The sequence below is a fragment of the Meriones unguiculatus genome, chromosome 8, assembly GCF_030254825.1.
Source record: "Meriones unguiculatus strain TT.TT164.6M chromosome 8, Bangor_MerUng_6.1, whole genome shotgun sequence".
NCBI classification, from domain to species: Eukaryota; Metazoa; Chordata; class Mammalia; order Rodentia; family Muridae; genus Meriones; species Meriones unguiculatus.
In genome coordinates, this window is record NC_083356.1 from 73,074,958 (window position 1) to 73,096,891 (window position 21,934).

A 21,934-nucleotide genomic window follows, 5' to 3' on the forward strand; every position below is an offset into this window, starting at 1 on the left:
GATCCTGGTCATTTGCTTGTGTATCCCATGGTTGGCTTGTCCTATGAGAATGTGGCCTTTGTGGACAAGGATGGTGCCAGGTCCTAGCTGGCACAGGTTGGCGCATGGGACCAGCAGTGCCCACTCTGTTATAGTCTCCCGCTCTGTCCTGGACCTGTCACACACCTGCTGTGCTCAGACTCCTCTGAGACCACCCTGAGCTCGCGTGGCAATCACACACACATACTTAGGAAGTCACTGTGTCGCTGCTCCTGACTTGGCTGGGCTTGGGCTGAAAACAGCCAGAAATGAGGTCTGGGTGGTTGGTTGGGAAGACTCTGTGGGGTTGTGTGTGTGTGTGTGTGTGTGTGTGTGAGGGTGTATGGGGGTGTTGAGGGAACATGGAGGGGGGTTGAGGGAGCAAGGAGGAGGAAAAGAAACCTATACCAGGGGTTGACATTGGGTGTCTGGTGCTCCATCCACTCTGGGAGCTCGTGGGGAGCAGCTGGAGACCATCCCAGCTCCATCCCAACCTCTACAGGTAGCTGGTGGCAAGGGGCGAGTCTGCTGAAAAGACTGGTGGGCTCCTCCTCATGATTTGGAGGCACGCACGGTGGCAGAACCAGCTTCCACCATCCTGCTCTGCTTTCTGCTCTGATAAAGACCGTGATCAAACGCAGCTTGTGGAGGAAAGGGTTCTTTTGGTTTACAGGTCCCAGTCACTGTCCATCATTAAGGGAAGTCAAGTCAGGAAGTCAAGGATGGCAGGAACCTGGAGGCAGGAACGGAAGCAGAGGCCACGGAGGAACTCAGCTGACCAGCTTTCCCGCCCCGGTTCTCAGCCTGCCATCTTGGACCACACACCCAAGGTCACCTGCCCAGGGGTGGCGTCACCCCCAGTGGGCTGGACTCTCCTACGTCACTCATGAACCAAGAAAACGCCTCACAGACTTGCCTGCAGATCAGTGTAATAGAAGCCTTTTACCCGTCGAGGTTTCTTCTTCCCAGAGGAGCCTAGCTTGAGTCAAGTTGACGAAACAATACCCAGCACAGCCCCTCCCGGAAGCAGCCAGGGGAAGCAGCCAACAGCTTCCTGTTTCACAAAGAGTAAATCGAAGCCCAGAGGGGTCAGTCAACAGCTGGGGATATAGCCGAGTGCTCCAGTGCTTGCCTCGTATGGACAGAGTCCTCTGTCCAGTGCCGGGGTCGGGGGAGACAGAGACAGAGATGGGACAGAGACAGAGACAGACACAGATGGAGACAGACACAGAGAGAGACAGAAAAAGAAAGACAGACACACACAGACAGAGACTGAGAGACAGACACACAGAAAGAGAGAAACAGACAGATAGACGAGACAGAGAGAACGTGATTGGTTGCTTTGCAGGTGTGCACATATTCTGAAGACTGGGTATAAAAGCTTTCTTCTTTTCAAAATCCCGTGCCTGCCACAGTGGCCCTGAAAGTGAAATACTCACAACGCCAAGGCCACAGCTCCAGATCAAAGGGTCAGGCAGGACCAGGTCTCACCCTGGTGAGCCGTGGTCCACTTTAAGAGCCTTTTCGTCCTTCTGAGTCAGGTCACCTTCATAAAGGAGGGGGGTGTCATGGTCCTTGCCTCCCACAGCTGTCCGGGATGGTCCCAGGAGCCAGGGTAGAGCTTCCTCAAGCTGGGCAAGGGGCTTCCCCGTGGTTCCGAGTCCGTGTCTGCAGGTGAATGTCCCATTTCTGAGCTCAAGAATGGCGGTGGTGAGGGCACATGTGCCTGTGGCCCCTGCATCTTCCCCCATTTCACTCATCTGTGTCTGATCAGGCACATGTGTGTTGTCCCATTACAGATAAACAGTATGGTCAGCCACTTGGTCATATAGGCAGTAGCAGTCCTGCCGGGCGGTGACGGCCAGGCCTGCTGTCCTTCACTTGTCAAATCGAGCAGGTCCATGAACTTCACCTCGGCTTGGTTCCTGGTGAACAGACCAGTTACTCACTGGAGTCGGGGACCTACCAGCATCCCTGTGCATACCAGGAGCCACCTAAGTCGCTACTGGACCTTGAGTCTCCCTCAGAATGTCCCTCTGATTTCCTGGCTTCCACCGGTCCTGACTTGCCCTCCAGCCCTTCAGTGCCCCATCATAGACCTCTGTCCCTGAGGACCTGTAGAGAAGGTACCTAGTTTCACAGCTGCCAGTTCCCACAAAGACAGCTTGACCCAGGCACAGGCTGCCCCCGCCCCCGCCACTGCCCAGCCCACACTCCTCCCTTTCTCAAAGCAAGGGCAGCACCTCCCTTGCCTGCCTAGGGAGTGGATTTGAAGCAGGGATGCAGTTGCCTGGTTTTCATTAATTGGGTCTACGAGGGTTTCTATTTTCTCCCAGAATACCGATTGATCTAGGTGAGGTAAACAGCACCGCCAAAATTGGGGGGGGGTGCTGAGGGAGGTGGGGGTAACTGAGGCGACTTGACATTTACTCAGAGAGGGGGGAGGGAGGAGGTGACTCACACACCCGAGGAGCCTCAGCCCACAGGTTCTGCGGAAGGAGCACTGCGAGGGAGGGAGGCGGCAGGAGGGAGCCAGCAAGCCTCTGATCTGGCTTAGCAGACCCTAGGGAGTCCTGGGGGGGCCCTCTGCACCGAGGGGGTGTCACTGGCGTTTTAATGGCCATGTGCATAACTTTGGAGGTGGGAGTCCTGCATGAGGGCGGGACAGTCCCCGGGTGAGTGTGAGACTGGATCTCCCTCTCTACTCTCCCCTTTCTTCTCTCTCTCTCTTCCTTCCTTCTCCTCCCTCCCCCTCTCTCTAATTTTTTATCTCAGGGCACCTTGCACTGGAGAGGAAGTGGAGCTGGAGGGGAGGCAGGCAGGAGGGATGGAGTGCCTGCTACCCCCATCTTCTCCTTCCTCCTCCAAAACCTGGGCTCAGCAGTTTCTGCTCCTGAATGACTTGGTTTCCCTGCTTGGTGCAGCGCCCATGAACCTCTGGCAGGAGACAGGGTGAGCTGGGTAGCTGCAGACCCAGGGCAAGGCCTCAGTGAGGGGGCCTTGCTCTCTGAGAGCACTGGGCCCTTGTTACCCTTAACTGTCCCCACCACAGCCAGGGAAGTCCTCTCCATTCACTCATCAGAAGTGTCAGGCAAGTCACCAAGGGTGGCTCAGCCTGAGGAAACTGCTTCCCTCTTGCTCTTTGTCCCTTCCTGGCTAGGGCGCATCACTTTACTGGCCTGCCATGCTGTATCTTATCTGCTTCCTGTTAACTTAAGAGTTGGCTGTCCCAACTTGCCCGGGGAGGCTCTCTTCCTCTGGGTACCAGTGGCCAGGAATTTTTTTTTTTTTTCTTTTCAATTTCCACAATCCAACACCAAATGCATCCTCCCCCAAACCTTCATCTGGTTTCATATTCTCTGTGCTATCAGCCTTGGAGCCTGTGACAACAGAGCCTGCCTTTTACAGGCTCCTCCCTCACCTCAGCCTCCCCCCCCTCTGCGGTCCACACTGAGTGTGCCTGACTGCACCTCTTGAGCGTCTGCTCCCCAATCTTTCTGTCCTCCTATGGCCCCTGCCCAGCACCAGGCTGCTGTCGCCAGTATTCAGGCTCTGCCTCTTGGCCTCTGCAGCTTCCACTCTCTGCTCTTAGCAGTGTCTAACCAGTGGGAAGGACAGTTCTGTTGGTGGCTCTGTGAAGTCTGCTGTCCATCTAACTAGCTTCCCTTGGAACTGTCTGCTTTCAGGATTGTTTCCTGCTTACCCACAGTGCACTGCGCAGCCTCTGTGTGACAAACTAAGGTTTGGATTATTTTCATTTCTCTTAAATCTGTGGTTGGTTGTCATCCATCAGTTCTAGAGAGTCGCTCACTGGCGGCCACCTGACTCTTATGTGGGGGATCTCACACATAGGCCACACCCACAGCCCACAGGATCATCTCCTAAATGTTGTTTCTGTCTGCTCTGCCCTTCTCTGAGGTCCAATTAAACTCCATCTTTTCTAGTCTGTCTTTCAAATGCAGTCTCTCCATTTTATGCTTCTCTGAAATGCATTTTAGATATTTTGTTTTAAGTTTCATTTTTAAAGGCTTTATGAGTGTTTTGTTTGAATGTCTGTATGTCTACCATGTGTGTGCCTGGTGTCCTCAGAGAGCAGGAGAGGCTGTCAGATCCTTAGATCTGGAACTATAGATGGTTGTGAGTTGCCATGTAGGTGTTGGGAGCCAAACCCGAGTCTTCCGAAAGAGCAACAAGTGCTCTTAACAGCCGAGCCATCTCTTCAGCTCATAAACATTTTAAAACATTTCCACATGCCTACTGTACATGTGAGGATCGAAGGACAACTTGTGGGAGTCAGTTCTCTGCTTTCACCACGCGGGTCTCATGGATTGAACTCAGGCGCCCAAGCCTGGTGGCAGGCACCATTACTGTATGAGCCATATCCCTGGACCTGGATATTTCCTTTTGACCTATCTTCTTTTAACCTAATTCTTTCTTTGGCTGAATTGAATCCATTCTCCAACCGTCCCTAGACTATCTTTTCATTCTTTGTTCTAATTCCTTATTACTCAGAGATTGAGGGCGGGAGGATGTGAGTCCCACGGAGGATCCGCCCACAGATGCTGCAGGACACTGATGTGGCTGAGCAGGTGGTCCCCAAAGCTTTGCTTCTCTAATTCCAAAGGCGGCAGGGAGCCCTGGGGAGTCTTGACTCCTGAGAGGAGGAGTTGGCTGTGTTGTGTGGCTCTGGCTGTGGGGTCCTTGAAGGCAGGGGGAGCATAGGCCGGTGAAGACATCTACAAAGAGCTAATGCTGAAAGCACACTGCACCAGCACCAGTGGGTCAGAAAGGTCACCTCTGGCTATTGATATTTTTACATATTGTACTGATTTATTTGCGTACTGGCTTGCTGTGCTGCTGGGGAGCAAATGCAGCTGCTTGGACAAGCTAGCCTAGTGCTCTGCCGTTGAGCTGCATTCTTGGCCTCTGAACCTCTTCATTTTAAAAATTTCAATCATTTCAATCATGTCGTAATCATTTCTAGCACTTCTATTCTTATGTATTTGTTTCTTTTTAAATTTTTATTTCTTAATTTTACTTTTATCGTCTGACTGTTTTGCCTTGCACGTCTGCCTGTCTGTTCACTACATGTGTGCCTGGTCCCTGTGGAGGTCGGAAGAGAGTGCCAGGTCCCTGGAACTGGAGTTACAGAAGGCCGTGAATCACTGCATGGGCGCTGGGAACTGACTCTCAGTCCTCTTCACCCCTGAGCTTCTCTCCAGCCCACCTCCACTCTGTTCCTTGATGAAGTTGTTATATTGCCTTTTATAGCATTTAAAATTTTAATATGTATACATTTTGAGGCAGGAGCTTGTTATGTAGCCCAGGCTGGCTTTGAACTACAGTCTTTCTGCCTCAGCCTCCATGCCTAGCTACTTTTTTGTTGCTTTGTGTTCACTTGTGATAATGCAAACTTGCTTTTTATTATAGTTATTTCTTTAAAAAAATATTAGTGAGATGTAGTAGCTCACACTTGCAATCCCAGCACTGGGAAGGCTGTGGTAGGAAGACTGCCATGAGTTCAAGGCCAGCCTAGATAGGAGTGATATCCTGTCTCAAAAACAAAACAAAAAGTAGGGGAGGCTTCAGTGGTGCAGGTGCTTGCCAGGGAGCCTGATGCCATGAGTTCAGTCCCTGGGACCCATGTGATGAAAGAAGGGAACCAAACCTCCACAAGTGAGTACACATGCCATCACACACACACACACACACACACACACACACACACATTAATCCAATGTTTAAGAAAAAGGGTCATTAGGTGGATTAGTTACTTTTCTGATGCAGTGATAAAACACCATGACCAAAGCAACTTCTAGATGGAAGAGATTATTTTGGCTCACAGTTCCAGATGGGCAGTTGTGGTGGTGAAGAAGGCTGTAGGAGCAGAAGTCGAGAGGCCACATCCTGAACCATGCAGGAGCAGAGAAGGCACCAGAAGTGGCAAGACTCTAAATCCTCAGTGCTCACCCTTGGTCTCCAAGAAGGCTGCACCACCAGCTGAGAACCCAGAATTCAAATCCCTAGGCCTGTGCAAGACAGTTTTGCTGTTGGTAGTGTTGGTGGTTTATTTTTTTGAGACAGGGTCTCTCTGTGTAGACCAGGCTGGACTTGAACTCACGGAGAACTCTGTCTCCTGAGTGCTAGGATTAAAGGAGTGCACCACCATGCTCTACTCAGTTTTCTTACTCTTGTAAACCCCCTGTTTTTGTTTGTTTTTAAATCTCTCTCTTTCTCTAGATCATCCAAGCTTTTTAGATCGTCTTTTCTTATGTGTGCATAATCTTATGGATGAAAGCGTGTGTGGAGGTCAAAGGTTAACTTTAGGTGACCTTCCTCAGGCATTCACTTTGTTCTCTGGGACAAGGTTTCTTCCCGGAACCTGGGACTTGAGGATTATGCTGGCTGGGCCAGTGAGGCCCAGAGAGCCATTTGCTTCTCTCAGCTTCCCAGTGCTGGGGTTATACATGAGTGGCACCCAGACTGGCTCTTCCTAAAAAGCAACAACAACAACAAAAACATAATAGGAGCCGTGGGTCCTCATGCTTGCGCAGAGAGCTCTTTAACTGACTGAGCCGTCCTCCTCCTCTTCTCACCCCCATCCCCTCCATGAGATAAGGTCTCCCAATATAGCTCAGGCTGGCACTGAATTTGCAATCCTCCTGCCTCAGCCTCATGAGTGCTGAGATTACTGGCATGTAGCATCATGCTTGGCCAATATTTCAACTTTTTTTTTTTTTTTTTTTTCCAAGACAGGGTATCTGTGTAGCCCTGGCTGTCTTGAACTTGCTCTGTAGACCAGGCTGGCCTTGAACTCACAGAGATCTACCTGCCTCTTCCTCCTGAGAGCTGGGATTAAAGGTGTGCACCACCACCACAGGGCTCAATGTTTCAACTTTTAAAGTTCTCTTCAGCTCAAAGTTTGGTCAGAACAACCCAACATTGCCACAAGAACCCTGTAGTGACCTGAGCAGGAAACCTGGCCACTCCACATCTGCATGAGTCTAGGTGGTCCATCTTTGCCGTGTCTTCCGAGGTCCTGACTGGTCTGGCCTGGATGCTTCTCTAGAAGCCTGGCTCTGCTCCTTCACACCCAGCCATCTTACCCCCAAGGTGCTGCTCATTTCTGGGTGCAAGCAGGTGCTGACACAGCAGCCTGGCTAAGGTCTAGGCTTGGCAACCACCTCCTCCAGGGAGCCTCCCTGGAAGGATTCTTCATTACAAATGTCAGGGAAGGCACGGAAGAGTGTATAGCCCAGAGCAGCACGGGTGTCTTCCGGAGGAAGCTGAGGCTCACGAAGAAGAGAGGGAGCCTGGAGAGAGTAGAGGTAGGGAAGCTGGTGAGGCTGGGGCCCAGGCGGAGGCTGCAGACACAGACTAGGGAAGACTTTGGAGGGAGTCTGAGGACAGAGCCTACCAGCGGCTTGTCTCTGGGATGGAGACAGGAGGAGCTGAGTCATTGCTGGGATCAGTGTGTGTGTGTGTGTGTGTGTGTGTGTGTGTGTGTGTGTGAAAGGATGTCCTTGTAAATGGAAGGAGGTCAGGAGGAGAGAGCAGCCTGATGGGGTGTGGAGAGCTGGGTACCAAGAGCCCCAGCTTGAGCCAAGGTGCCTCCGGGTCAGCTTCCCTGTAGGTGGCTGGGATTTAGCGTTCAGGACCGACTCGCAACGCCCAGCCTGCAGCTTCAGCGCGTTCGGGCGGGCTCTTCTCTGGAGTCCTTCCCTCTTGGAGGGGCTTCAGGGACACTGGAAACAGCCTCACCTGTTTGCTGTCCACCGTGAGGATCGTCTGTTACCTGCCCGCTCATGTGCAGCCGCTTCTCACGCTGACCACTCCGTGAGGCAGTCTGTCTATGGTGAGGAGCCAGGGGCTGCCTCAGTTCCTCTGCCTGGCGTGGGACTCCAGTCAGCTTCCTCGCAGGAGGGATGAGGATGTAGGCGATGAGGCTCATGTTGGTCCCACTCACCCGCCCACAGAGCCCGACTTGTCCTTAACAGTGGACAAGGTGGAAAAGACTGAGGCTCGCCATGTGTCCTTAGATGTTCTAGGAGTGTTTGCTCCCTTTCTGTGTACCCGCCACAGGGATGGAAGCCTTCACGTAGGAACCTGAAATGCCTAGAGCAGTGCCTGGATACTAACCTCGTAGAACCTTCTGTTCCTTCGTGTTTCTAACCAATGGCCATTAGTCTTTCCATGAAAAAGGGCCAATGGCAACTGAATCTTCAACCAGATCTGCCATCTAGAACCACTCAGGGTCACTCCACACAGCCAGTGCCCAGTCGGCTCTGACATGGCCTTATTGGGGCTTTACTGTCTCAGTAAGATTTCTAGGAGAGTTTGGGCCTAGCTTGTCACCAGCATCCCTTCGCGAAGAGCAGGACTTGGCTGAGACCCCCACTGGGTGCTGGAAGGGCCTGAAGGCCCACAGAGGTGCATTAATGAAATTCAGGGCCGGAAGGGAAAAGGTGTTTTCCTGTGGAGTTGGCAGGGATGGTGGGGACACTATTGCCCACTGCGGTTAAGTGCCTCAAAATGTAGCAAATGACTCCTGTGTGTCCATATGCCTAGCTCAGCTGCAGAGCACACACTGGGCCAGAGAGGGACAGTGACCGAAGTCACACAGCCACTTCTGCTCTGTAATTCAAGAGGGGGAGGGCTAGGCTGCCCACAGGTTGTCATGCGTGCTGGGGTTAGACATAGCCTGAAGCTCCAGAAACCTTCATGCCTATATAAAAGATGTAGACAAGCTTGGAGTACAGACAGCTGTCCTGGGGTTCAGCCTTCACACAGGACCACCCACGTTTCCCTCTTCCTTGATTCTCACGTTTAAACCACAGACTCCCGACTGCATCTCTTGGTGCTCAAGGCTGCCATTTTGTCTATATCTTTACCGCTCCACCTGGTGGACTCCAAACAGCAGGCGGCTGGGACCCCACCGTGAACCTCCGGTAGTCTGACCTGGCTCCCTTCAGTCTCTCTTGCCCCTGTCTACGGCCCTCAGGCACACAGGCCGCCTGTCCGAGTGTGCTCTGAATGGGCAGCTCTTTCTCAGCTCAGACCAGACTCAGCCTTTGAACCGTTTCTACTCACCAGCCCCTTCACTGAGGAAATGCATACAATCTCAGATATATAAGTATATAAAATTGGCATTTAAATCAAGCATTGACTGATACATTTATAAGAAAATCAATTTAAAAGCAATGCTTTGGCTGGGTGGTGATGGCCCATGCCTTTAGCCGCAGCACCCAGGAGGCGGAGGCAGCTGGCTCTATGTGAGTTTGAGGCCAGTCTGGACTACAGAGCAAGTTCCAGGACAGCCAGGGTTACACAGAAAAACCCTGTCTCAAAAAACCCCAAACAAACAAACAACAGCAACGAAAGAAACCTTAACCCATGCTTTGGCATACTATTTATTATGTTTATTATTACAAGTTTACTCTTTATTAAGGGTGAGAACAAATTTGTGATCCCATGGGATGATGGCACCTGCTCATCGCACATAAAGAGTTAAATGTTCACTGACTGATATTGCAGGAGAGAAAGCACCTTCAACGTTTTTCCATTTGATCAAGTTTTTTTTTTTTTGAAGACTTATTTTTTATTATTTTTAAATTGTCTGCGTGTGTTGGAAGGGGTGTATCTGCACATGTGGGTGCAGATTCTTGCGGAGGCCAGAAGAGGGCAACAGATTCTCTTGGGACTGGAGTTATAGGCAGGTGTGAGCTGTCCTTTTGTATTAATTGACCTTTACACCCCTCCCCCTCTCAGACAGGGTTTCTCTATGTAACCCTGGTTGTCCTGGAACTCACTGTGTAGACCAGGCTAGCCTTGAACTCACAGAGATCGGCCTGCTTCTGCCTCCTGCGTGCACCACGACACCCAAAGTGGTTCATGTTCTGCTGCAGTGATAAAACAGCATGGCCAAGGCAACTAATGGAAGGAAGGGTTGGTTTGTGTGGGCTTATGGTTTCAAGGGAGGAAAGTCCATCATGACGGAGAAGTGGCAGGAGCCAGCAGCCGTGGCGGCAGGAACAGCTGAGAGCTTACATCCAGAACAAGAAGGAATCAGAGAAAGAGAACTAAGAATGCTCCGAGCGTTAGAAGCCTCAAAGCTGGGCCGTGGTGGCATACCTCCCCATTCCACAAGCTCTAGGCATCCCAAAGAGCACCGCCCACCAGGAGCCAAGTATTGAAACATCTGAACTCACGGGACGTTCTCATTCAAACCACCATCACAACATGCATGCTGGGAACTGAACCTGGGCCCCTGCAAGAGCAGTTCCTGCTCTTAGGTGCTGAGCCATCTCTCGGCCCCCCATTGGTCAACAGTTTCATTTGATACTTTTCAGAGCTAAGAGCACTGCAAAGCAGTGTGTAAACACAAAGCACAAAATGGCAGCGGTGTGCTTAGAGCCGTTTCAGGAGCTGCTGGGGGTCCTGGCCTTCTCTCAAGTCAGTTTTCATCTGACCATTTTTTTTTAAATGAAAGTCGTCAGCAACTCAGTGTTTTGTTTTGTTTTAACCAGGCACTGTAACACAATACAGTACCAAGGTATACTGATGCCTGCTGAGAAACGATGGTAGGAAGAAAACACTATACGTTTTGCTTTTCTGTAATTAAACCATGTTTCTGTAAGATCAGTCAAGAAACTAAGAAAACTGAAACCTCAGTTGATAACTTCAGAATCGGCTGAATCTGAGGTGTTTCCAGCAGTGTTCGCTGGCACGTTGTGACGAGACCAGGTACAAGACACTGGGTGCCTGCTGCGTGCCCAGCACCGGGCACACTGAGATGCAGTGCGGTGGGGTTGGCCCTGTGATGCCGACAGCTCATCTGGAGTGCATGACCTGTTGTTGGTCTGGGGCTCATTTTTGATCATTCAGCATTCAGAAACTTACTGTGGCCAAGTTTTTTTTTTTTTTTTTTTTTTTTTTGTGACCCCACATTTAATTACAGGAACCCCTGTGGGGCATGGCAGCAGTCTCTCAGGCTGTAGCTTAGATGTCGCCTCCTTCAACAGGACCGTCCTATTTGAGGCCGAGCCTCTGCCCAGTGTTTTCATCCCATCTGGGCACTTGAAAACCCCCTTTCCCTCTTCCTGTCACTGCCTTTTCTGCCTCTGTACAGGAGCATCTTCCAGGGAGCAGGGGCTGATGTCTGCATGGGGTGCTTCTCAGCTGCTTGGGGACACATTTGAATAGTTCACTCATGAAGCCACGTGGTCTGTCTCTCCACAGCGTGGTGTCTGAGGTCACAAAGCAGAGGCATGAGAAGGGCAGCTTTCCCCATAGCCCCCGCTGGAGGACGCAGGAACAGATTTCTGTGGGGCACCATTTGGCAGCACACTGTCGGGCGCTTTAGCAAGCACTTGGAAGCCCAGAAATAGGGTTCCCTGCTCCCCTCAGCCCCTGTCTGAGGTTCCTCCGGGCAGCTGCTTAGGGGAAGGGGAAGAGACAGTCGCCTTACTGGTGGAGGACTGTGAAGGGCAGGCGGAGGCAGCAAGCAGCAAGGCAGGCCTCTCTGCACTCTGTAACTCAGGGGTTGGGGAAGGCCCTGGATCCCCAGTTTCACAGAATTATGGCAGTTTTCTCTGTCATCCACTGCCTACAGGAGCTCACGGTATCAAGGCCACAGAAAGGGTGAGGGAACAGGACTTCACAGAGGCACCTAGAAGCCTTCAGGGCCTCACATTGGTCACAGCTTCGTTGGTAGCTCTGGGGCCACCTAGGCATCCCTCAGTTGCAAAGGACTGTTCAGAGCAGGTGTTCTGGGATGCCATAGACCCCGAGGGTCCAATAAGGTACTCCACTCGCTCCCGGTCCTGCCATCCTGGTGCCCTGAGTAGGATGCCAGGGGCCCATATGGCAGAAGGGAAGAACCAGCTTCCTTACGCTGTCCTCTGATTTCCACACACCCTTCAGGGCATGCGTGTTCCTTCCCCCAGTTAAGAAAAAATGAAATGTGTTTTAAAAAGTGAGGGGCTGGTGAGATGGCTCAGCAGCTAAGAAGAGGCCTCAGCTCGTGTAGAAGACCTGAATTCAGTTCCCAGCTCCCATGTTGAGTGGCTCGCAGCCAAATGTAACTCCAGCTCCGGGGATGCAAAGCCTGTGAGTAACTGCAGTCGCTTGCACACTCTCTCTCTCTCTCTCTCTCTCTCTCTCTCTCTCTTTCTCTCTCTCACACACACACACAGTTTTTCCTCCGTCAATGAGTTTATTTATTCACCTTACATCCTGATCACAGCCCCCTCCTCCAGCTCTCCTCCCCTCCCCCAGACACATAATTTTTTTCAAAAGTAATTGTAAAAATTCAGAAAAGGATTAGGGCTTTAGTCGGTGTTAGGGCGTTTGCCTGGTTCTCAGAGCTCCCTCTTTAAGCCTTAGGATGCTGTCCTGGCAGGGTTTTTGTGAACCCGACCACCAACTAGGTGGCCCCCCCCCAGGTGAGGGACCTCACCTGAGAAGATGTGTCGCCCCTCCCAGTGGTCTGTCCGTCAGGCAGCCTGTGGGGCATTTTCTTGATCAATAATTGATGCGGAGGGCCCAGCTCTTTGGGGGGCGTGCTCCCTGGCAGGTGGGCCAGGCTGAGGAAGCCACGAGGAGCAAGCTGGTAAGCAGCACTGTGCCAGCTCCCACCTCCAGGTTTCTGCCCTGACTTCCCTCATAATGGACTCTGATGGGGACATTTAAATGAAGTAAACCCTTTCCTCCCCAAGTGGCTTTTGGTCCTGGTGTTTGACACAGCAACAGAAACCAAACTTAGACGCGCGCGCACCCGTGTGTGTGTGTGTGTGTGTGTGTGTGTGTTGATTCTACTTCATTAACACCAACAAGAAGAAAACATTGAGGAATTAATTTAACAAAGAAGTGTAAGAAAGACATATGATAAATTTGTCAGCTCTCTGTAAAATGGGCTTGACAATGGATTTGTTTTTCTTCTTTTGGTTTCTAGAGACAATGTTTTCCTGTGTAGCCTTGGCTGTCCTGGACCCACTTTGTAGACCAGGCTGGCCTTGGACTCACAGAGATCTGCCTGTCTCTGCCTCCCTGAGTGCTGGGACTACTGCTCCTGGCTATGGATTTCTTTTTCTTTCTTTCTTTCTTTCTTTCTTTCTTTCTTTCTTTCTTTCTTTCTTTCTTTCTTTCTTTCTTTCTTTCTTTCTTTTTTCTTTTTTTAACTTACAGGCTAGAGTGGCCTGCATCACCTGAATCCTCATTGGAAGAAGGCCCTGGCCTTGGCAGAGGTGGCTCCTGTCCCGGCAAGCCAAGGAAAGTATGCAGCAAACTTCAGACAGACATTGCTCTGTCATCCTTACCAGGTCCTGGGGGTGAGCCCTGCCCTGTGTCTGTTTCACAGAAGAGGAAATTGAGGCCTGGGAGGTGAAGGGACCTGCAGAAGGCCGCCCTGGGGTCCTCGGCAGGGTGACAGACTCCGCCCTGGCTCTGCTCTCAGCCCCCCACCTCCTGCTTCCTTTCTGCCCATGTTCCTCCTGAGCATGGGGCGGGGCCCCTCTAAGTTTTCTATGGCTTCGGGGGAGTCTGGGACAGCCAGCACCCGGCGGTCCCTAGCTCAGCTACCTGACCGTCACAGTCTGCCTCAAGCGGTAAAGTCGCCATTTTTCTCTATGAACTCTGTAACACACCTTAACTTTTGTAGATGGACTACATCAAGATGCTCAATCAAGACGGCAGACGTGGGAGGGGAGACGGTTTCTGGGCTTCACCAAGCTGTGGCAGCCTTTCCACCAGTGGGATTTCTCTGCTTCTGTAGGATTGTTTCTCAAGTCTGACAAAATATTCCATAATAAAAAATATTTCAAAGGATCATTCCCTCTCTCTTTCTCTCTCTGTATGCACGCACGTGTGTGTGTGTGTGTGTGTGTGTGTCTGTGTCTGTGTGTGTAGTTACCCATGTGTATGGAGACTGGAGGAGACCATCATTCCTCACGCACTGTATGTCTTCTTTATTTTTGTGAGACAAGGTCTCTCACCACACAGGTTGGCCAGCCTTTCCAGGCTCCCGCCTCTCTCTGCCTCTTGGTGCGGACATTACAAGTGCGTGCAGCAATGCTTGGTTGTTTTGCACAGATCAGAGGATCCTACCCAAATCTCCACACTTGTGTGGCAAGCCCTTTACCTACCAACTTGTGTCTCCAGCCCTCCCCGTTGACAAATGCATGAAACTCTAGATTTTACATGATTTCTTCCCTCCAATGCTTTGGATCATCCAAAAAAAAAAAAAAAATGCTTCCAGGCCTCTCCTTGTCAGGGTGGCATGAAGTGATCTTTTGAAGTGATCTTTTAGTGGTAGGACAAAAGATCTTTAGTGGTAGAACACACACAAAAGTGTATCCTTAGGAACAAAATAAAAGAAGGCTATCACTAGCAAGGGGCATGGCTGCAAGCTATGACTCCACAGTCTTTAGATAAGTGGCCATAACCTTCCTTCCTCTCCAAGTTCCAGTGTGACACTTCTTTGAATCTCCTCCATACACAGAACCTGACTGGTCCACTCCTCTTGCTTCCCAGGGTTAAGTGCCTGTTAGATCTGGATTAAATCTCTGCCCAGGTACATTGACAAAATGATGGGGTTACTTTGAAAATATGAAATGGATCACAATATAAAACATAAGAGGCCGAGACTATTAAACTCTTTTTTGGGGGGAGGGGCTGTTGAGACAGAGTTTCTCTGTGTAGCCCTGGCTGTCCTGGACTCACTTTGTAGACAGGCTGGCCTCAAACTCACAGAGATCCGCCTGCCTCGGTCTCCCCGAGCGCTGGAGTCACAGGCGTGCGCCACCGCGCCCGGCTGACTGTTAAACTCTTGGAAAGAGACGCTGGTTTGATGGATAGGCTGGTTAAGCCTGAGCACCTGAGCTTGTTTCTGGGCCCCACATGGTGGAAGGAGAGAGCTATTCCTCCAAGTTGTCCTCCGACCGCCACGTGTGTCTCTGTGTGAGTGTGTCTCCTCTAAATAAAAGTTAATAAAAAATTTCAGGATGTTTGAAAGATGGAGGAGACAAAGTAAAAAGGAGTAAAGAATTCGATTGGAAATTTCTCCAGAGAAATCTCTACAAGTTGCCCCTTTGTTGCTAGGGAAAGGCAAATGGAACCCACTGTGGGGTAGCACTCCACCCTGCTGGGGTGACCAGCATGGAGGAGATTAACAGGTGTGGGCGAGACTCTGGAGACACGGGCCTGCTGTTTGAACAGCTGGGCAGTTCCCCCAAATGGTCCACAGGAAGGGAGCTCCCACAGCCTGGCTATGCCGCTCCCAGGGCCCGATCTGTCCGTCCCTTTCCCTTCTATGTGAGCAAATTCTGACAAGCACCAACTTAAGGCAGGAAGAGCTTATTTCGGCTCACGGTTTCGTCTGTCGTGGTGGGGAGGCCTGTGGCAGAAACACAGGGCAGCATTGTGCGCTCAGCCGGAGCCAGACAGCGAGTTCTGCCAGGGTCCAAGCCTTACTGCTCTCTCAGGAATACATCACAACTGAGTGTTACTTGAGCCCTGAGGGATCTGACGCCCTCTTCTGGCACTCATGACCACCTGCACACATGTGTGAACACACACACACACACACACACACACACACACACACGAATAAAATAAATCTTACGGGAACAAAACAAGGTGGATGGCGCCTGAGAAACAACATGTGAGGTTGACCTCTGGTCTCCACACTGATGTTTACACACACAAAAGGGTGAACTTTATGGTGTGTGAACTATGGCAGCAAGGTGGCTATTATCAAAGCAAGGGCTGACTCCAGCCCCAAGAAGCCTGGGGATAGGTGCAGGGGTGACATCATGTAGTAGTGACACAAGTCTGGGGTTGGCTGTTCCCCTCCACAGCCCACTGGCTCGTCCAATAAACCTGAGGTGTGACCACAGTAGTTTGAAAAGTCACAGGATAGAGCAGGAACATGCGACATAAAGGCTTTAGACCCTAGTTTGAGTGAGTTCCTTAGCATGTCATGTAGGAGACTCCCGAGAAATTCATTGTGTCTGAGCATTAGATGATACAGCAGGGTGGGTTTCTGAGTGGTGTTCCCCATGCTTCCTGTGGCCGTTTGGCTGCTCATAGCAGGTGGCAACTCTCTCTCACACACACATACACGAGAGAGAGAGAGAGAGAGAGAGAGAGAGAGAGAGAGAGAACAAGTGTACACGCTGGGGTGAGCCTACTCTTGGGCCATCCTGCAATGGAGTCTTTTTCTTCCCTTCGAGACCACAGTGGACACTGGGATGTCCCTTCAATGGCCTCCCACGGTCCACATTCGCTTCTCCTCCTCTTCCCCAGGTCACCTTTCCTCTTCCCCAGGTCACCTTCTGCCCCGACTCCGGATATCCAGGAGCCAGACTCAGCAGCCTGGGAAGGCAGACAATGGAGCTCTTAAGGGCAGGCTGGGGTCGGGCCTTGGAAGTGGGCTCGGCCGAGGTCACAGAAGGCTGCTTGTGGCTAGTCCTGGCTCCTGAGGACCTCGCCCTGGGCTCGGCCTCAGCACAGTGTTTTTGTGAAGCTAAGAGGAAAGCTTCATCAGGAGGGCAGTTCTATTTGGAGGCTAAGGGAGGCAGGGAAGAAAATGAATCTCAGCTTTTAGCATCCAGCCTTAGCCTGTGCCTGTACCCAGCTCTTCCTGGTCTGTTTTTGTTTTTTAGACAGGGTTTCTCTGTGCAGCCCTGGCTGGCCTGGACCTTGCTCTATAGAGCATGTTGGCCTTGAACTCACAGAGACCCACCTCTGCTTTCCAAGTGTTTAAAATTAGAACTGTGTGCCAACCACCCAGCTCCTAAGTCCCCATGCTAGCTGTGAGCCTTGGGGACCATGGAGCCACTCAGCTGTGTCTACATATCTGTACAGTGGGGACATTGGGTCTGAGGACCAGGAGAGAAATCTCTCAGAGAGGAATACACATATTCCTTTCCTGTAGAAAGCTGGCCCTATGTGTCACACACACACACACACACACACACACACACTGCAGGGCCTGGAAGGCTGTTTGTGGCACATGTAGGTCTCACCACTGTCTGGGAAAAGATACCTGGCAGAGCCCAGCAAGCCCCCCTGCTTCTGGGCACCAGCCGCCCCGCTCCAGCCCGTGACCCACACCCCTGGCCCCTGGAAGGGCTCCCCAGCTGGCTCCGGACCCCAGACTTCACACCAGGGCTCTGCATCAGTGCTAGTGCTGGCGCTGGCGGTGGGAGGGACCTCACGCTCTCCAGGACTTCTGCATGCAGCTCCCTTTGCCTGAATTGGAGAGATGGACTGCTAAGTCTGCCCCTGCCTGCAGCCTACAAGGAGGCGCGGACCTGCTTCAGCTGGAAGTGTTCCGATGGCAGGGCCTCTAGGAGAGGGCGTCTATCTACCTGGTTCTCCTGGAAGCTAAGGGACCAGGTCTCCCCCTTCCTGTCCCCTGGATGTCCTTGAAGCTATTTTTATGTGTTGCTGGAAACCAGAATTACAGCCAGAGCTGAGGTGCTGGGAGGTTTCCCTGGCGCTCTGGGTCTTGCCTCAGGGAGCAAGGGCCTTTACAGGAAGATTGGTGGAGGTGGGCCAGGAATCCACAGGGCAGGTGGGGGAGCGTGGGTCCCTGGTCAGTGGAGGCCATCATTAGCTGGCCCCTGATTGGCACACGGGTGAGAAACAGTGACTTAGGGAGGCCTCAGTGGGTGCCTGTGACATTCAGTCAGTCAATCACCTTTGGCCTCTTTTTTTTTTTTTTTTTTTTTAGACAGTATCTCACTATGTAGCCCTGGGAACTCTCTATGCAGAACAGGCTGGCCTCAAATTTACAGAGATCAGCTTGTCTCCAGCTTCCAGAGAGCTTGGATTAAAGGCATGCATCACCACACCAGGCCTGGCCTCCTTTTAAAATTTACATTTATTTATCTGTTTTGTGGGTGTGTGTGGGGGGGTGTCTTGACAGTGCACACTTGTGAAGCTCAGATGACAACTGGCAGGAACAGGTTCTTTCCTTCCATCATGTGGGTCCTGGGAATCAAGCTCAGATAAGCTTGGTGGCATGCACCATTGCCCACTGAGCCATCTTGCCAGCCCCAACCCCTAGCCCCCTTGGGGAGCAGGAAGCAGGAGCTGGAGTATGGCCCAGAAACAGGGGCTCCCCGGGCTCGGCCAGGTCTAGGTGCAGGATGGGGGTCACCCACAAAACAGACCCTATGTTCCAGGCACACACACTCCTGCTCTGCCTCAGAATCCTTCCACGGCTCCCCACTGCCCAGCGGAGACACGCATGTCATTTCTGCTAGACCACGATTCTGAGGAGTTTGGCCCTGCCTGTCAGCACTCCCCTCCTGGCCTGCCTGTCCTCAGCCTGGCCAGCACCTTCTAAGGAGCAGATCCAGAGGGAGGACCGGAAAGCAGGGGGGTGTGAGCACTGACTGGGCCAGCTCTGGGAGCAGGAGGGTGTGTGCCCGGTAGTCAACTCTAGGTTCTGCTTTGCTGGGATCTCAGAAGCAAAGGAAGCAAAGAGTAGAGGTCCTGGAACGGCTTGGAGAAAGAGTGAGCAGTAAAGTGTGTGCAGAAGCAGTGAGTGGTAGAGCGTGAGTGTGTGTGTGTGTGTGTGTGTGTGTGGTCCGGGACAGAAGCCCTGAGCTGAAGGTGACTGCCCAGGGTACAGAACTCAGGTTCCCTTAATACCGTTTGCAGGGCACAAAGTTCTTGGTTGCCGCCTGGAACTTTAAAGAGATCAAGCAGCAACAGCTCGTGGGTGGCAGGAATTATGGGTTCAGTCATGGGCAGGGGTGCTCCTGCTCCTTAGTCCTTCAGTTTGCATTTCCCTTTGCAGCTATCCTCCCAGGGCCCAGTTCCCCAGGTCCCCTGTCTTGATGGCTGTTCCCAAGGTGCCTTGTGTCCTGAGCTCCCACCTCCTCATCCTTGTCACTTGTTCATGCTCGATGTGGTGTGTGTGTGTGTGTAGTGTGTTTGTGTGGTATTGTGTGGTGTGTGTGTGTGTGGTGTGTTTGTGTGGTATTGTGTGGTGTGTGTGTGTGTCTTGCCTGCCTAGTGCTGGGATTATAGGTATACGGCACTGTGCTTGGCTTTCTTTTTATCATAGGTGCTGTGGATCAGACTCAGGTCCTCGTGCTGGTGCGGCCAGCACTTTACCACCAGAAACTTCCTCTCCAGCCTCCAATTTCTGCTTCCTTCCATCTTAGAAGAATATAAAATGAGTGCATGGGGTAGCTTTACCAGCGTGTTTACTCTGAGGACAAAGCACAGACAAACAGCCACAATAACCAGGGAAGCCAGGTTACGGGATGCTTTGTCTTGCTGGGTTCACAGTGAGGTAGCAACTCACTAATTAAAAAAAAAAAATCCTAGCTGGGTGTGTCCGTGCACACTCTGTGGTCCTAGCACTTGCGATTAGCAGGGCGATCCAAGGGTCTGAAGGCAACTGAGTCTGTGCTGTAATACCTATCTCAGAGCAACACGCAAAAGCCGTCGGCGCCCATTGGCGTGCGGATACTTTGTGATGTCCCGGGGGACAGACATACTCAGTAGATCCCACATGTACAGTCCTGACCCTAAACCCTAAAGAAACCTAAACCCACACCGACCCCAATCCTAACAACACCGAAGCAACCCTAGTTGTACCCCATCCTCTGTGGTAGCATCTCTGGAACTTTCTCAGTGGAGCTGACTAAGCAAAGGTAAGATTCAGTGTGTGTGTGTGTGTGTGTGTGTGTGTGTGTGTGTTCATGTGTGTGTGTATTCATGTGTGTGAGGTACACATGTGTATGGATGTGGAGGTTAGACACAACCCTGAGGCTCCTCAGGCTCCATACACCTTCTGGGAGAGAGTATTTCTTTGTGTGTACATGTGTTTGAACGTGTGGGGGTCCACATGGAATCCAGGACACACCCAGCCACTCCTCAGGAGCTGTCTGCGTTGGTTTTGAGGCAGGATCTCTCATGGGCCTGGGCTTGCTGACGAGCTCCAGGGCTCTCCCCGTCCTCAAGCCTGCAGGCAACTTTGCCAACTGAGCCATCTCCCCAGCCCTGAGACTCATCCTGCCTCCAGGGGCATTCCGTGTCTCCCTAAGGAACAGGTGGAAGACGGTAAGGCCAGGGGATGACAGGAAACCGGGAGTGGATGAGCATTTCAGTCTTGCTCTTGGAAGGCCAAGCTGGGGGCCATTTTCTAGAACACAGATGCCTGGCTATTGCCTGCTGATTCATGCCCTTGCTGAGCCTTCCTCATCATGCACAGTGCCTGAGCGTCTGACTCCAGGCTCCGAGACGCCTGTGCTGGGCTCACAGCACAGCAGTCTCCTGCCTGGTTGGAGGCAGGAGTCCTCGGTGTCACTTCCCACTCCCCGGTCCCCCCACCCCGCCTGCTTTCCTTCCAGGGTATTCATGGGTGTTCGAGGCACGTGTTTGTTTGCATGTTTATTTCTTTAATGTCTGTCTCCTCGGCCAGATGGTGGACTCTTGCAGACAGCGGTTTCCTTAGCCACCTCTGCAGCCCGTTCTCAGCAGGGCACCCAGCACACAGAAAACTTTGCTGGGTGAATGAGTGGATGAACTTCCTGCTGCTTCATGGAAGTGAGATTGCAGCTAAGGGAAGCTCCTGCCTCAAGGATGTCTGGCCCCGTGCTGGAATCTGGCTTAGTAGATTCCCAGTCCCCCTTTGCTTCTGGTCCTGTGCTCCTGCTGCCTCTGAACTTCCTTGGGCTTCCTCAGAAGACTCCATAGCACCTTGTTTCAGAGTCTCAGTTACATTTTTGTTTTGTTTGTTTGAGACAGGGTTTCTCTGTATAGCCTTGGCTGTCCTGGACTCACCTTGTAGAGCAGACTGGCCTTGAACTCACAGAGATCCACCTGCCTCAGCCTCCCCCAAGTGCTGGGATCACAGGCGTGCACCACCACACCCAATTTCTCAGTTACATTTTTTGGCCCAGAGGCAAATTGCTCTCCTGGGTCTCTGGGTGATGGGCAGTGATACCCACATTTGTCCTGGGTCCCGGTCTGGGCACTGGGACTCCTACTCCCTGCACTGAGATACTCAGCAGTACATCTGTGTCCAGGCCTCAGGCCTGACCGTTGCAATGGGCACAGACTGCCTTGGCTGACACGGTCCAGGCTCCTCTTCCCACTTTGTTGACCGGCACACTGAGCCCAGCTTTGGATTCCTTGCAGAGTGCCAGGGCCTCCCCTGTGCTGAGATGGTGGGTGTCCTGCCCCAGAATGAGTACCTCCTTTCCGGGGGGGGGGGGAAACAGAGAACTTCGGTCATAAGGGCGCCTGCCACGGGTCACCTCTAGTGCCAAGCTGAAAAACAGGAGGGTCTGGTCACGCGCCCATGGCTCAGGGTGGCTGGTGGCATGGAGCCGGGTCCTGTAGAGTTCTTGAATCTTAACCTTAGAGTTTACAGGCAAAGCAATTCGCAGTAACCAGGAAGGATGTCATCAAAAGCACGTGGTGCAGGCCGGGTGGGCGTCCTCCGCACTGCGGACTGCCACAGGCAGGGTCCTCATTTGAACGACGCACAAACCACACCCAAATCCCTGCTCATTCGTGCCCCCTCGCCACGCCCCAGTCCAACCCATCGCGCCATAGGCCCCGCCCCCGCGGTATCGCAGGCCTCCCATTGGCCTCCGTTTCCATGGTTACTCGGGACCTGCGGCGCTGCTGGCTTTTCGACACGTGTCCCACGGAGCCGCCCGGAATTTGACAGGGGACCATGTGCGCGGCAGCGCGGGAGTCAGACAAAGGCGGGGAGGCGGTGGGGGACGAAGGCCGGTGGAGGGACGAAGCCAGGCGGAGAGGCTGGGAGGCGCGCGCCTCCCGCCTGCTGGACACCTCGCTTCCCTCTTTATGTTTTGAAGAGGGAATTAGACAAACAAACAAAAAACAGTGCGAAAGTGAGGTGGGGAAGGATCGGAACCAGCCC

General features: G+C 52.2%; 1 long non-coding RNA gene across 3 annotated transcripts; it reads left to right on the forward strand.

Moving 5' to 3' along the window:
* The first annotated feature begins 2,275 nt into the window (after window positions 1-2,275).
* LOC132656023 (uncharacterized) lies at window positions 2,276-13,804 on the forward strand. Of its 3 annotated transcripts, none has more exons than XR_009593981.1 (5): window positions 2,276-2,371; window positions 2,794-2,970; window positions 3,705-3,759; window positions 13,204-13,346; window positions 13,676-13,804. It is a non-coding gene; the product is annotated as an uncharacterized LOC132656023 (long non-coding RNA). The 3 variants fall into 3 exon arrangements; XR_009593982.1 differs by having other exon boundaries at window positions 13,204-13,291; XR_009593980.1 differs by having other exon boundaries at window positions 13,204-13,804.
* The last annotated feature ends 8,130 nt before the right edge of the window (window positions 13,805-21,934 follow it).